The sequence below is a fragment of the Hirundo rustica genome, chromosome 2 (assembly GCF_015227805.2).
Source record: "Hirundo rustica isolate bHirRus1 chromosome 2, bHirRus1.pri.v3, whole genome shotgun sequence".
NCBI lineage: Eukaryota > Metazoa > Chordata > Aves > Passeriformes > Hirundinidae > Hirundo > Hirundo rustica.
In genome coordinates, this window is record NC_053451.1 from 40,344,715 (window position 1) to 40,358,844 (window position 14,130).

The 14,130-nt window shown below is 35.4% G+C and overlaps 1 protein-coding gene across 4 annotated transcripts in view; it reads left to right on the top strand.

Annotated features, from left to right (window-relative positions):
- CNTN5 (contactin 5) overlaps nucleotides 1-14,130 on the top strand; it is a 611,680-nt gene that overhangs the window by 283,106 nt on the left and 314,444 nt on the right. The gene's annotated exons all lie outside the window — the stretch shown is intronic.

Below are 14,130 nucleotides of genomic sequence, written 5' to 3' on the forward strand. Positions count from 1 at the left end.
TTCACGTACATCTGCATGTACATGTCTTGTTCCTTCTAACTGGCTCAGACCAAGCCAGCTGGGACTGTTGTGACCCTACATAACAATCTCAGAAACAAAACTGGACCTAAAGGCTCTTGAATCAGGAAAATCAAATGGCTAAATAATGGTGGAGGGTGAAAGAGCCATTGATTTTATCTTCAGGAGAAGGGGCGGGCAGAGGAATGGGATGAACATTGCAATGCCTCTAGGAGAGAGAAGACGGTGCCAAAAATCCCTTGTGGTCTTTGTATTTCCTTAATTTATTCTCAATGATTTTAAACTACTCTGTAAATACCAAGCTGTAAAAAATGGGACATAGTCACATTTATTGTGACACTACCTTATAAATCTGATGGATTTCTCCAAATTTTATGCTTTCTTTGTGGAAGGGAAAAAAGCAGATCTTGTAAAAGGTGAGGCAACAAATAATGCAATAACTTTCTAGTATATCACATGCAAATAGTCAAGGGCAAAGATTTGCCTATAGAGGCCAACAAACAAGGACAGCTGGGGGTAAGACAGGCTACAGAAGGGTGCATTGGAATAGGAGACACAGCAGATTTATTTTTGGATTTATATCTGTCTTGTAATATTTAATCTGCTTGTTCTATGAAAACAGAAAATACTTGGGGGCAGAATGTCATGATCTGACTTTAATCATTCATCTCAGTCACTGATGGTCACATAAAATTTACATTGTAAGAGAACAGTTGAAGAGACTGGTAAATTAAAATAAAAAAGAATGAAATCCAGCCAGCTAGATCAAACCTGAAGCTTATGATTAAAAAAAAGTACATTGCCTCTTCTCATGTCCTTAGATTGGTTTTCCTTCATAATGTTCCCCCCTTCACCAAACTGAGATCATAGATTTGTTTTGTTTTCCTTATCCCCCACTTCCTCTGCAACTCTGAAAGTGATCTTCCTTAAAACTGTGGCACTTATATGTTTAGCAAATCCTCAAATCACTAAGAGAAGGGTGAGATTCCTTCCCTCTGTCCTCCACGAAACATAATAATCTACTCCCCCATGAAACATAACAATCTACATTTTGAGACATAAAGTGGATGGATGTGAAGGAACATCCATCTTCTCCCTTCTCAAGGAGATATCAGTCTCTAAGTTTCTCATCAGCTGCTGCCATCTCTTGCTTATCCAACACCCCCCATCACATCAGTTTTTTTGGGAACAAGGAATTAAGTGAGGAAATAAGTAATTTTGCTAAATGGATTAATTTTATAATAATTTATTTCCTCACAATATCAGTACATCCTTTTCTGAAGGTCATGAGTTTTTGATGGATCAGGAAATATTTTCCAGCCTATATCTTTTGAAGATAAGATCAAAACAGATGATAATATCCACTTGCAGCTTTAATATTTGTACTAACTAATTTTCTCTTTTTATCCCTCCATAAACATTATAAGACCTTGGAATGACTGTAGCATAGTTGGATTTCTTAATGTCTTTCTGCTTAGAGAATAAATTGTCAGAAGAGATTCACTCACATAATAAAGAAGTTGAAACCAAAGTTATTTTTAATTGCTCTTCTTCAAGTTAATTTTTATGAACTTCTAACAAGGTGTAAAACTAGTAGAAGTGGTAAAACTAATGCCAATATTTTCAAATTAGAGATTTTTCTGCTGGATGTCTTATGAGACTTTTTTACTGGAAATTTAAAATAGTGATATAAGTAAGATATTTCCCACGTTTTGGTTAGTATTCAATCATGTGTTTTAGTTTTGGATTTTCCTTAGGTGGGAGATTATATTTTTCTATATATTTTCAGTGCTGAATTGATGAATCTACAATTAGAGACTGTCTTTAAGTTTACTGGAATTAGGCCAAGGTAATACGTGACTGCTTTCCTGTATAATTATCTATGAAGAATTATCAAATTTCTAAAGTCCCTTTGTCCTTGATTAAGTCTGGTTATTTTTTTTTTTTAATTAGTTTAGTTTAAAATCCGATTTATTAATTTAATCATAATATTTAATGAATTAATTTATTGATTGTTGTAATTAATATAAAGTTTCATCCTATAGTAGGTTACTATATGGGGACAAGGTTTCATATAAATAGAAATACAAAAGCTAAAATAATACACTATTTGCACGTAACATTCAAAACACAAACAGTACTTGCCTCTCCATTTTCAGTAATAATCTACAGAGTTATACTTAATGGCATCATCATTATTTTATTTTGAATAATTTTAATATATTCTGACATAATGCGGATAGTGGAAAGAAAAGAAATAAACATGCTGGGTTTTTTTTTCTCTTTCCAGTTGCTCAGATTGTTGTAGTTTTGTGGGGCGGTTTTTTTTGTGTGTGGTTTTTTTTTTTTTTTTTGTTTTTTTTTTTGGGTTTGTTTTTGTTTTTTTTTTTTTTGTTTTTGTTTTTGTTTTTTTTTTAGATGGGGCCTGTCACAGTACTGAGTTGCATAGATAAATCATGTTAATTTTATGGATAAAATATTATAATTAGAGTCTAAGGGAACACTCAAGATAAGAAGAATACAAAATAACATCACATTTAACAAAAGGTTTCATCAGACTAATTTTAAGAGCTTATTTTTCTAAGCCTGTGTCCTTTTGGTGTCTTCTTTTTCTTTGCTGCTGTGTGTGAATCCTGTAGGGAAGAGCAGGAAGGTGACAAGGCATCCTGAGCAGCAGTCATTTTCAGATATAAGTGGCACTTTATCTATTAGCCATCCTGCTATTCTTTTTTGGCAGCAGAGGTTAGAAGTTGAATTGTAAAACACTTATGATTCCAACTAATTATCAGGGAGGGAAGGGAAGCATACTTACAATTCCTATCTCAATTCCACCTTGGTTCCCTTATAAGCACTAATCAGGCCTGTGCCAAGGGGTTCCTGTCTCTTGGAAGGGAACAGCTGAACTTTTAATAAAGGCAGGCATCATTCCACAAAAAAATCATCTTAAGTATGTGCAGTGATGGGCCTGACACTTCACTCCCTGCCAAACAAGTGAGTGAAAACTCTGTCCTGACAGAGCCTTCTCTGGGTAATTATTAGGATTTGTCAGCACTTGTCCAGCATGTATCACTAGCCTCGGGCTTGTATTTTTGCATGATGCACTGGCAGAGTTTCAGCACACTAACAGCACAAGGTACATAAACATTTCTTCACTATACCTCTCTGCATTTTGCTGAACTGATGTTCTTAGATCTTGTTTCATAGACAATATAAATTTACCAAAGTGAAGCATCTTCTACAGCAAGGAAAGTGCCACACTGTAAACTTTAAGCTGTGTATCGTTTGTTTTCTTACTTGTAAATTCTAAGTACTTTTTCTTCATAAATGAGAATAAAGAAAAAATTTTAAAAGAAATTCTCGTCTGTCAGCGGACACAACCTACATCCTACAATTTCCATTCCAGCAATTGGAACTCCTGAGCTAAAGTAAAACGCCAAGTTTTTTGCAAGACATGTTCTTATAGAATGAAAAACACCTCAAGATTAATGGAAATAGGTGCTGTCAACACAATCAATGACATTGCTCTCTGGAAACCAGTAAGAGCTTCATGACTTCTTTTAATTAAAGAGGGTGTTCTCTCCCCAGAAAAACTTTTAAGAAATCATTTCAGAAATAAACCCCAAAGAAAGAAAGAAAGAAAGAAAGAAAGAAAGAAAGAAAGAAAGAAAGAAAGAAAGAAAGAAAGAAAGAAAGACAGAAAGAAAGACAGAAAGAAAGAAAGAAAGAAAAACAAACAAACAAACAAACAAACAAACAAAAACCTCAGGACATAAACTTCCACATCTCCTGACAGAACCCTGACCACTTCTTGAAATAATTAGGGAGATATTAGTACTCTGTAATGAGTGCTAAAGCAGTTCATCTTCATGACAGTAAATTCTATTTCAGCATAACAACAAAAAATATTATACTGAAACACTTAATCCAATTGACACAGAATGTAGAAATGGTGGGGAAAGTGGGAAATGACTAGATCATTGCTGATTTTAATGCAGATCAGGTAGTGCCAGTTTATGTAAATTTAACATTATGATGAATGTGTTGTGTGGGAGAATTAACCAGAAATTATTATATATGTGTACAAATATTGAATAGCACAGAGATCTGATATTTGTTACATAGCACTCTATGGCTGGAGCCTCTGGGCCTGATTCTGAACTGATATGTATTTCACAGCTTAATTCATGGCTGTTGCAATACAGAAACTTAGAGGGAAAAGGAACTTTCCTAAGGGATTTTGGTTTGGTTTAATTTTGTTCACTTGTTTGTTTGCTTTTGAAGGTGGATGTGCTTGTTTTCATTGTGTTTGTGTGATTATTGATATGGGGGTTTCTTTAAATATGTAATCGTAACCTCTAAGGTGATGGTTAACCCAGAAATTCTGACTAAATTCCACTTGCATGTGCACCAAACCAGCCTTTGGACTTTCAGAATATGACATTCTTAATTTTTGATCCTAAAACTGTCTATTCTGTCAAGGAAGGAAAAATTCTGGCTGCTTCCTGAAAATATTACATTTCAATACTCTAAAATGTATTAAAGGAAGAGCTGCCAACTTACACAGAAATCTCTGTAAGAAATTAATCTTCCACCAATAAGGGCTTGCAACCACTATTAGCACACTTTCTTGCAAAGTTAAATTAAATTATCTTCTGAAGGATAAACAAGTGATGAATTTTGGCACCACCACCTACTAAGAGCTATGCTAAGGTTTCCTCTAATTGTTTCTAAACTCAGAAATTACAAGGTGTCTGAACAGTGTGTATGGGTAGATGTTATATTAGATCACTTATTTGAATCTATGAAGAAACTTGGAATGCTCTAGTTGCGAGCTATTGTGATTCTAAATATTCACTGGGATTTTCATTTAAATATCAGGAAAATAATCTCCATGGAAAATAATGAAGGTAATAATTGCATAGAGAGGACTATTTTAAAGAGCCAGACAGGATGTATGCCCTCATGCTTTATCACTAATACTGGAGAAGGTTTTACATTATGGTATCCTGGGCTTCAAATTAAATGTCAAATTCAATTTGCCACTGAAAACATGAAGTGTGTGACTGCCCTTAGAGGGGTAATCCGACAGCACAATTTCATAATTGGTATCTGCCCTAATGCTGAGTTAAAATACAAGAAGAAATGTTATTTGTCTGCAGACATATCTTAATATTTAAAAATAAACAATCCACCTCTAGATAGGCTAAAATATATTTGGTTTAAATTTGAGCCATTAGTAAACTTTGCTGGCTTTACTTAAAATCTGTGAAAAAATAATGTTGAATACCATATGATAACAGATAGAAACCCCTCTGATGGGATCATGCCAGCAGTTATGTCTTTACGTCTCTGACATTTCGCTCGTAATAAAATGAGATTTGTGAAAGAAAATTAAGAGGTGCTTATTCCACATAGAGTACTTTATTTTTTTTTCTTTCTTTCTTTCTAGTCAGACAAACTTATGTTCTAATAATGAGATTTCTAATCCACTTTAATATCCTATCATTATATCTTAGTGAACTATCTGCCATATAAGTAATAATAATGAAGTATGTTTAAATATAAAAATGCATCCTTAAGCTTCTAGACACTTTTAGTACTGGTTGTAATTAGAAACTTAAGAAACGCGCAATTAAATATGCTCGTAAAAAAATCCAGATACATCTCTGTAGTACCAAGGAATTTGTTGCATCATTAATATTCTTCAGTATGCCAGTTAAAAAATGCATTGCACTGTTCTAAGTAGAAAATAGCTAAGAACAAAATTATTGACATTTAAACCACCACAATTATTACAGAACAACAGCTGAATGTTTTAGGTGTCTTTTCCTAATTGATTTTGGTTTTACATATTCATTTTCAAATTCTGCATGTTTATCTCTTCTTCTAACATCTAAGTTACAAACATAATGTCTTTTTATTGTATATTAAACCCTTTGTTGTGAGATGTGGGAACTATTAATGGTAATGAGACAGCGTGTTGCAACAATTTAGGTGAAACAAATAGTATTTTTGTTTATTTTTCTTTATCTGAATAAATTGAATTGAATGAGACTTATTATTTAAAAACATACTCAGTGTTTTTAAAATACACTTAGTGTTAAGACCTGTTTCCAAAGTGTCTAAAGTGACTCCTGTCTCCTAAGATTAGGAAATGTCTGGCCTGCCGTGAATTGAAGATGTAATGGCAGTGTTAGTTTTATGGTTGGATTCAATGAACTTGAAGGCCTTTTCATGGAATCACAGAGTCACAGAAAGGTTTGGGTTGGAAGAGACCTTAAAGATTTCCAACCATGAAATTTTCACTTCACCCGGTTCCTCACAAAGCCATCTAACCTGGCCTTGAACATTTCCAGGGATGGAGCATCGACAACTTCTCTGGGAACTAAAATGATTTCCAACCTAAATGATTCTGTAATTCTATGATTATGTGATTAGATGGAACTTTTCAGTAATATCATTAAATATCACAATAAAATAAAATAGTTGACTACAAATAGTGTTGTTACCTAAACATAGGTGCTGAACTAGTGTGAAATCTGCAACAGTGACTACACAAGTAGTAACTCAGAACTCAAGAATAACGTCAAGATAAGTTTCTTTCAATAGAACTGTCATTTTCCTAATTTGTGGATTGTCATTGAGGCAGATTTGTACCACATATGCACTGACAGATTGTCCATGCACACTCGTTTTGCACACAAAGCTCTCTGTGTCTCCCATCCCCTCTACACGTGAAACACTGTACATGTAGCCTACATCCTTTTCAGACAAGTGTCCTTCTGACAGCCTGACAGCATCACATAAAGCCCAAAAGTAGGAGGCAAGCAGAGCATTGAAAGATCTACTTTTCCTTAACACACCTACAGGACCCTGCCTTGCCTCTTCCTTTTAAAGTGCACAGAATCTCACAGCTGGGTACAGAAAATTTACTGATCCTTTATATACATAGTATTGAGCACCCAGGTGTACAATATACTGTTATCCTACAGCTGATTTCTCTGGAAGAGAGCACAGAGGTGAGTTGAACTTAGAGATCCATGGAGAGATTGTGGCCACTACCTCCGAGCAGTACACACAATCTTCAGGGGTTTAACCTTGTAGAGAAATGAGTAAGGATCCTGGTATGTGCTATTAAAATGCATAATATCATTAGTCTGGCAGTTGTATTAAGTGGAAGGCTCAAGCTAGGTCTGTTTATGCTGGCTGATGTACTAGATGCAGTGGCAGTTAAGGATATTTGTTTAACTGCAGTCATCTTCGCTCTTGGCAGTAGTTGGCTGCTGCAGAAGAGAGGCCAAGATGAGCTGCTCTTTACATAGCAGAGGTAGCTCTACCAAGTGCAGCTGAGAGACAAAATAGCAGCAGTGTCTTGCTGGTCCTCTCATTGTCCTTAATCCCTTGCTTGGCAGAGAAAAGACCATTTCCACTTTTGATTACTCTGGCACATATTATGACCTCCCACAGGAATTTGGAAATAAACAAGTGGGCCTGAAAAAAATAGCATAAGGATGTGCCTTTTTCCTTGTAACTTTTCATTGCAAATAATCAAATCTAATTCAAAGGGAGCAAATTAAGAGCAGGTGACTAACATGGCCTACAATTCTATGCTTTCTCTCTGAACCTCTCAATTTCTCTGAGGCATCTGTTACACTTAATATTAAGTGCTTAAACATATTTCCTGAATAATTAAAGCAAAATAGCAAAAAAGGACTATCATAGATGACAGGTGATTTTATTGTAATTCAACTAAGATTAGGAATTAAATCACCAGTTGAGTTTTTCACATGCAGTTGAAACTTCCACACAGACTGGAAAACACTGGGAAAAAAAAGAAGTACAGACTGCTATCACTCAGCTTTAGCCATCTGAAAGTTAATTGAATAATTTAGGATAGCTGTTTAGGTTTCTGCTGCAATCAGGTTTCCATCACAATTAGCAAAAAGAATGAGGTTGTTCATCTCACTTCAGAATGACTGTCAAAAATCTTTGAATTAATTTTCCTTCAGGTTTTCTATTCCTTTATTCTTTTTTATTTACGAACAAGGGAATATATATAATTCATTTCCAAAGCATCAAATTATACATAATATTCTTCTTTATTTTTTCCTATTAGATATGAATAATATTGGCAGACCTAAAAAAAATAAATATATATATATATAGAATTGAAGAAAATGTAACAACAGCTTTTGAGACTTTGAGAAATGACTATTCATAAAGTTCATAAAAGAAACCAAACAGCTTAACTGTGTTACTTGTAACAAAATCTTTGTTATTTCCAGCCCAGGCTTTATGAAATTTCAAAATCATGCTGTCTAGTGAATCCGTGTTGCATTCACAATCTTAAGTGACAGAGCAAGGCTTTTTAAACTGCTTCATCCCCAGCAGCTGCTTCTTCTCTGAAATGAGAGCTGAATTTTAGAAGCTGTCAGTCTGATTGGCAAAGAGACAGAAAAATCCCCAAGAGAACTAATTCCACTCCTTTCCTTCTCAGAGGCCTCTTCCAACCGGTATTTTATTCTCCAGAAAACAAGACCATGCCTTGTAGTGGGAGCAGCATGTTGAATCTGCCTCAATGCCTGCAACTAGACAGGAGTTCATGGTTTTAGCACTTCCCAGCACCCAATACCTCAAGGTATATCCTGAGTCGTTTGACTGCCTGAGCAACGCTCTAGCTTTTTCAAGCTTTCTTCAAATGAATGTTGTCAAATAGAGCACCTCGGTATTGCTGCTCCAGAGAAGCTGAGGATTCTTTCTGCCATCTTCGCCTGAACACACCAAGACAGTTTGTGTCTGAATTGCACTAAGAATGTCAAAGAGGATCTGGTTCCTATAGCAAGTAACATTTTCCCTCAAATAATTCAGCATAAACCAGCCTTCTCGGTCAAGTGATTTTGTAAATCTCCTCTAGACATATTAATGGTTGATTTGGTTAAAAAAAGTAATGTAAACACAATGCAAATGCAGTCAACTGGTTGAAATGTTGGAAAGGGAGTCATTCTGCACCTGATATACAAACCCTCTCTTTTAAATATGTATGTGCAAATATATTCAAATACTATAAAGTAATCAATATTTAATATAATATTAATACAATATTAACTTTTTATTGCGTGAGAATTGTGCATAGCTTTCCAAACAAGTTTGATTCATCTGAATAATTCAGAATCACTTGAAATAATAGTCATTTTGAGATACTTATTCAGCACTAGTAATCAAATATTTTGGTTTGTTTTTTTAGAGCGGTTGTTCAGATGTTCATTCACCAGTATAGAAATTATGATTGATCATTATTTCAGAAAGAGTCAATTTGATTCTAGAGTATCATTCTCTGCTTCTTTCTAGACCTGGACTGGTGTCTTTAAAAACATTATTAGTATCAGGAATAAAACAACAGCAACAAACCACAAAAAAAAGCTTATAAAAAATTAATTTAGATGTTGAAAGTCCTGGTTGCTTACCAAGAGGAACCTGATAAGGAAAGGTTCCACTGCAGAATAAACTTTTAATATTAGTAGTAGTAAATTGAATGTTCATAAACAACTCTGAAATTGTTTTATTTAAATGTTAAATCTTAATTTTTATTAAATTTTCTTTACAATAGTTTGAACAATTACTAAAACTTAAAATAAATTATCTTCTATTGGGGTAATAAACAATCCTACAAGGTGCCTTGATGTTTACATTAGCTTAATATAATTTCTTTTTCATTTGTCCTGTAACAAATTTCACTGACATTTCATTGTAGAAGTATCTATGGAATGACTTTTATCAAATATTAACTTAATGTGGTTTTATTAAATTTAAGCCAATTTAAAAACAGTATTGACAAAAAGTCTTTGGACTGAACAAATACAACCTTTATTGAAAGCAAGCAGGGCCATGAAGCCAGTTGAGGTTATTTATATTCTGTATAACCACTGTCTGTAATAACTGTGGCCTAATAGTTAACTTTATATGAAAGTGTTCATTAGGGAGATCTTTACAGACAAGCTCTTTTTAAAATATTCAAGCCAAGTAACTTCCTCTGTTCATTATGAGCTTTGTAATATCTGAGTCTTTGGTTTCCCAAAGCCTCTAATTCTCTGTGGACTGAGCATTAAAGGTCAGATACTCATGGGAGCAAGGAAGATAGGATGAAATGCTGTCTGCAGCAACTCCATTCATATCTTCCAAGCCCTGATTGCAGAGGACTTTGTGCAGGGAAGCAGAGAGAGTTTGGTGCAATTCAGAAGGCTTTAAAATGTAGAGTGTACTTTAAACTGTATCTTCAGGTAGACCTCTGTCTTCTTCCAAGACTATAACAAGCCTTTTACACACAGCCTAGTCAGTAATATTTAACTTGTTGCATTTATTGATTTCACAGGCTCTCCGCCTTAAGTAAGGAATATTATTAGCAGTTTCATTGCACCTTACACCCACATCCTCCACTTGTTAAATGTGAGGAAAAGTATTTCCTAATAATACTACCTAAACAATCCAAGTATATTTGTCACAGCATATGCTATTCTTTTTCTATTTGGATGTGTGGGTGGGAATGGCTCAATTTCTAATTCTTTTCAGTTCCTGCTTTCCAAGTCTATCCGCAGCATCAGAATTGCTTATCACTGGTATTTCTCCATTACCTATGAGCATGTTCCTTTTTTGAAAGGAAAGGGAAAATGAAATAATTTGAGCTTTCCTCTAATATGTATTGATAGAGGAAAAAATAATACAGAGAAAACTTTTATTTTTTGTGACAAGTCACAAGCTTTCCTCTGAGCAGTATAGTCACTACAAACACAAAGATTTGCTCCACTGCTTTGAGAGAGGATGTGGATTTAAGCAATCATCTCTTTCATGCTGCTACACGTAAATGGATAAATATTCATATGATGGAAAGGGGAAATTAGTTACTGATAATGGAAGAAAGCACTTTGATATCAGTGTCACAGTATCTATGCTAAAGGCTTTGTTTTATAAGTATTTTAATTAAAAAAAGAACAGATGCTGGCAGTTGCATTTAAATTTATCATGAGTGCCAGAAAACAAACATTAACGATAGTAGATGCTATTGTTACCTTTAGAAAGACCACGATTTTACTGGATCTGGTTCAAGCCTTTTGCACATTAGGGTTGAAAACACTGAATTAGTACTCATGCTCTCAGTATTCAAAAATTCTACTCAGAATTAGAACCATTGAGCAAATATCCACCCTGTCACTACCAGCCAAAGCAATTTGCTTTAATAAGTTTTCTACAATTACTACACAGAATTAAAAGAAATTGCAATAGTAATTTGGCAGAAATCCTGAGGAAAACAAAGGACCGGAGTAGTGCCACGTAGGGATGCAAAATCCTTTCATTGTGACAATAATCAAGATTTCTAAGTGGATTTTTAAGAGCTATGCAGTGGCCATATTTTGCCTTGCTGGTTTTGCTGGCAATTCTTCTACTGAGCGCAGCCAACTTATACAATAAATATCCAAATAGGAAGGCCAGTGTCCAACATCCATGAGTTAAGTTAGATTTTCTCCCTATCATAACAATCTGCTTTTCCATTTTCAGGTTCCTGTGTAACAGGTTTTATGTTGATATGTACAGGTTACATAGGGCTGTCACATAAAAGTTTTTACAACTATTCAGCTATGGGCTCCTTATTTGAAACAACTTGTGATGATTCTGTTTTCTTCAATGAAACATTCATAAAAAAGAAAAAATCTTTTCCACAGAAAGTTTAAAGTCATTATGTTCAAGATTTCTGAGAGAGTTTAAAATCATCTTGTTTCAAGAATGCGAAGAGAAACGTGCATAAATCCATCTTTTATTTTCATCTTCCCACTGTTAGGCTTCAGTTATTCTTCATCCTGTTTCTGTTCTACCAATCACAACCCTTATTACTATTATTTTAAGTCTAATCCTATAGGCACAGCAATACCTAGTAATAAAAACAGCAACAATCTCACACTATAATGCTGGAAAATTTGGTATATTTTTCCCTTTTCATGCTACAGAAAAATCACCAAGTTAAAATTTTTGTGTTGCTCTGTTATAAAAGTAACTGAAAAGAAGTGAGGAAAAGATGAAGAAGAAAAAGTAATAAAGTTGGGGTCAGGGGGAGAAATCTCTGTTCTACTCTCTTTAAGAGAAATGGCCATAAGGGAAAAATTTAAATTTTAATGAAAATACTTATTTCCCAAAGGCCTGGCCAGCAAAGAATGCTGAATGAGATAATTCACTAACCAAAGGAGCACAAACTGAAAAGCAGATTATCACTGATGTGAAAAACAAAGGCAGAAGACATTAATAATTAATTGAGGAAGTTTCTTGTAGAGGTTTAGATGAGTTACAAGCTCTATGCGGAAAAACACGTCTGCCAGACTGTTGTGTTCTCTTTCAGGGTTTCTTATACCTGTGTGTACATCCAGTATTAAGTTTCCCTGGTCTGAGTTACCTGAAAGGAAGTACAAATCCTAAATGGTATTTTTTATCTGTGTGGAAAAGCATATCTGCTGTGTTGTTTAAAATGAAAGCTGACAAGCTACGCCTTTATAGTGTTGCAGGAATAAATATCAGCAACATAAAGAGATGTCATCTTGTGCTCACGCAGTGTGTCCCTCCATACATGATGGAAAGACTGTCAAAACTGGTTACAACTAGAGATGCTCAGAGAGCAGTTGAAATAGAAATATCCAGCAGCAACTACTCTTACATTATGATTTATGTCTTTATTTTTGGCAAGTGTGTAGAGCTTTGCCTCTCTTCTTTTACTGTGAGGGTTCTAACATAGAAGATGGGACCCCTGAAGTAGCAAATACGGCATGTAACTAAGTTGGTTATAATCTGAAGGAGTCATATTATCCCCAAAAGGGATTTGATAGAGACACAAAGGAAATTCTCCTTTGTCCCATAATTATGTCACATCGTTGCTCTTGTAGTTCTAAATCACAGCCTCTACTAATTGAAGTTTCCTTGGACTCCAATAAGAGGATCTCAAAATCATCCTGAATAGATATGAATAATGAAATGTAGGAAATTAAATTTACGTTTGCAACTTGTTGCTTTTCAACTCAAAGAGCAGAAATACACACATGTCCATACAAAACAAGCTGAATCTTCTCATATTTTGGGCTGTTCTCAAACATTTGAATGTAAAATCTCTTGAGTTCCAATGGGGTAAAGTGGCTGACATTGTTAAAGTGATGGCTAAGAAGACAGTGATCAAAGATGAAGTGTGCCAAAATTTATGTTCATATTATAGGACAGATAGGAAGCACAAATCTGGGGAACAGTAGGAGATGAGTAGGAATAATATATTCTGTAAAAGTGTTGATTGTTTCAAGTGTATTTGTAGATTCTTCACACACTGAGTAAAGTTGAAGAAACTGGAATCAATTCCAATCCAGTTTACAAGTAGTAAAAACACCTGGATTTTCCTAAAAACATTTAAAAAATTGTTTATACTAAATACACCAACATTATTACTTTCAGGAAAAGAATCATGTAATGGCTGGAGCTGAAAGGGAAGTATGCAGATATCTACTTCAAAGCCTTTACAAAGCAGATTCACCTGGAACAGGTTGCACAGGACTGTGTCCAGGAGAGTCTTGGACATCTCCAGAGAAGGAGACTCTACAATCTCCCTGAGCAGCCTGTTCCAGTGCTCCACCACCTCTCTCAATTTTCCCCCACGTAAGAGATGCTTCAGTCTCCTTGTCATCTTCACTGCCTTCAGCTGAACCCTCTTCAGTACTTGCTTGTCTTTCTTGTACTAAGGATTAAGAACTGGACACAGCTCTCCAGATGTGCCTCCCCAGGGCAGAGCAGAGGGGCAGGATCACCTCCCCTGACCTGCTGGCACTGCTCCTCCTAACGCACCCCAGGATCCCTCTGGCCTTCTTGGCCACGAGGGCACTGCTGGCCCATGGACAGCTTCTTGTCCACCAGGACCCACAGGTTCTTCTCCGCAGAGCTGCTTTCCAGCAGCTCAGATCCCAGCCTGTACTAGGGTTATTCTTCCTCAGGCGCAAGACCCTGAATTTGCCCTTGTTGACCTTCAGACAGTTCTGCTATATCCATCTCTCCAGCCTGTTGAGGCCCTTCTGGAGAGCTGTGCAGATCTTTGGGGTA